Source organism: Cyprinodon variegatus, unplaced genomic scaffold, assembly GCF_000732505.1.
Source record: "Cyprinodon variegatus isolate N-32 unplaced genomic scaffold, C_variegatus-1.0 Scaffold723, whole genome shotgun sequence".
NCBI classification, from domain to species: Eukaryota; Metazoa; Chordata; class Actinopteri; order Cyprinodontiformes; family Cyprinodontidae; genus Cyprinodon; species Cyprinodon variegatus.
Window position 1 is genome coordinate 151,771 of NW_015151176.1, and position 2,346 is coordinate 154,116.

General features: G+C 44.7%; 1 pseudogene; it reads left to right on the forward strand.

Annotated features, from left to right (window-relative positions):
* The first annotated feature begins 209 nt into the window (after window positions 1-209).
* Window positions 210-2,346, forward strand: part of LOC107097772 — a 22,619-nt pseudogene continuing 20,482 nt past the window's right edge.

Sequence of the window (2,346 nt, forward strand, 5' to 3'; positions counted from 1 at the left end):
TAGTCTGAAATGCAGATATTTTATCACTTTCACGAACACAAGTTGTTTTTGTATCCTCCACCCGAAGACATCTCACAGAAAAGGTGTCATTAGCTACTTGGCAAGTTGTTAGCTCGCTGTTAGCTCGCTGTTGTGACGTTGTTAGCTAAAACAACTCTGCCACATCGGGTGTTTTACCGCCTGTTTTATGTGTTCACCACTCCAAAAACATGTTGGACGGAACTATTGCGAACGGTGACCCAGCCAATATCGGAAATGTTGAAAACAACAACCCGATACAGAGCTGTAAAACGAAGCAAATGCTGCTGAAGAAGGGAGGGAGGAAGTCGGTCCATTACCAGAAAGCCCCGAGACACTGCCCGAACATCCGGCTGTCGTACCACAACAACAACACCCTGACGGCCTCCTCAGGGCACAGAACCTCGGCTCAGTCCGCGGCTCACCTGCCTGGAGGGAACCAGGCGGTGCTGAACCACCATCATGTCCGACAAGGAGCCAAGAAGGAGGTGCTGAAGTCTAAGTCTGTTCAGCCTCCCAGACATGATCAAATCCCACACAATGTTGACACCAGGAGCCACAAACCTAAGCAGAGCCAGTCGCCCGCCAGCCAAAAAGCACAACAACCGCACTCCTAAGAAGCCCCTCAACGTCTCAAACAACATGACGATCCCGGCCAGTCCCTCTGTTTTAAAGAAAAAACAAAAAACAAAACAAAACGATAGTTATTAAGAGTATTTAAAAGTAGTGTTAAAAGTATTATTTTAATTTTTTCACTGATTAATGCTAAATTCATTAAATCACGGCAAACGTATTAGTTTTTGATGTCGCTAATGATCCATTGATCGTTCCTTTAACCCTAATTTCATCTGAATGCATTTTCTAGACGATTCCATGCAGCTCTAGAGACACGACGAGCAACCTGCAGATGTTTTAGAAAATTCAAACTTCCAAACATCTCAGCTGACAGCTAACATCCCTGCAGCCTGCGTGAATAATGCAGCAGTGAATCTCCCCTGGTTGAGGTTCGGCATGCCTAGACCCATTAGCTGTCCCACCCAGCTCCCTGTTTGCAGGCATGTCTGCAACACGTCTGTTCAGTCCTGGAGATAAGACGGGGAATCCCAGACTGTGAGGGTGGAGCTCCATCAACTGATCACTCAGCAGCCGGGTTTGCATGCATGACGGTTAGTTTAACTGAGTGTGTTTGTCTGTCCTGTGATGGACTGGTGGGCCTCTGGAGCAATGCAGCACTTCCCTGTGACCCTGCAGGCAGAGATAAAGGATATCACGTCTCTGTGCTGACTGGCTTCAATCCCACCATTCAGCTCTTTAATTGGGAAATAAAGTTTTCTTTGTCAACACTGCCTCCTGATCGATGGCCCGCTCTGAACACGGTAATAAATCTGCACACTTTTTATTTTCTCTGCTCCCTCTGCTGTCTCCTCGCAGCAGGAAGATCCATCACGACGACCGACGTCTGCGGTGCGCTAATGGCGGAACTGACAAGTGCTAATTGGCATCTAGAGGCCATCGCTGATGGATTTCTTCAGCAGCAATTAAGTAAAAATGAAACTCGCCTGATGGATTAAAAGATCATGTCAGGTTTGCTTTCTGAATCAATTAATCCAGAAGAACTTCTTTTAAAGGCCATTCTCTCTTCACATTTTCCAGGAAAACCAGTAATTGATACAAACTGCAGCAAAGTATGGTGTTCATTTTAGGAAAAATTGATTTCTCAGGAAGGAAAAAAAAAATCTAAATTCCAACAATTTTCCTTTTTTTTAAAAGAGTTTTTAAACATCTTTAATTCATTTCTTTTCTTTTATGAAAATATTTTTTTTTGTAGAATTAATCAGGAAAGCGATAAATGCCCATCAGGCACGCTGTGAAAATCAAAGGAGATTTTCTGGTTTTCCTGTTAAAAACTCCACAGCAGATGAATATCAGGCAGAGATCAGTCCTGAATTGGTGTGAAGTTCATCTTAGAGCAGAACCAGCCTTTGGAGGCGTGACTCATAAAGCAGGATCCCCCCCCACCCCCCCCACCCCCAGCTCTGACTCTGATTGCAAAAAACTTAGAAAACAATTCACGGGAATTTGTTACAAGTTTGAAGACGTTTCTCTTCCATCCAGGAAGCTTTTTCAATTCAAAATGTCAGAAATAGCGTTGAGTTCCAGGTTTTATACTGTAGCCCAACAAAGCTAGCCTCGTGAGACCATCCTGATCTCGCGAGCTTTCAAGGTTTCACTCGCAGATCAGTCTGGAGACTCTCCGTTGAAGAAAATTTGGAGCCGTTCAGCAAACGAACGTCCAATCAGCGTTGGCTTTGAGGCGGGTTGAGGTGT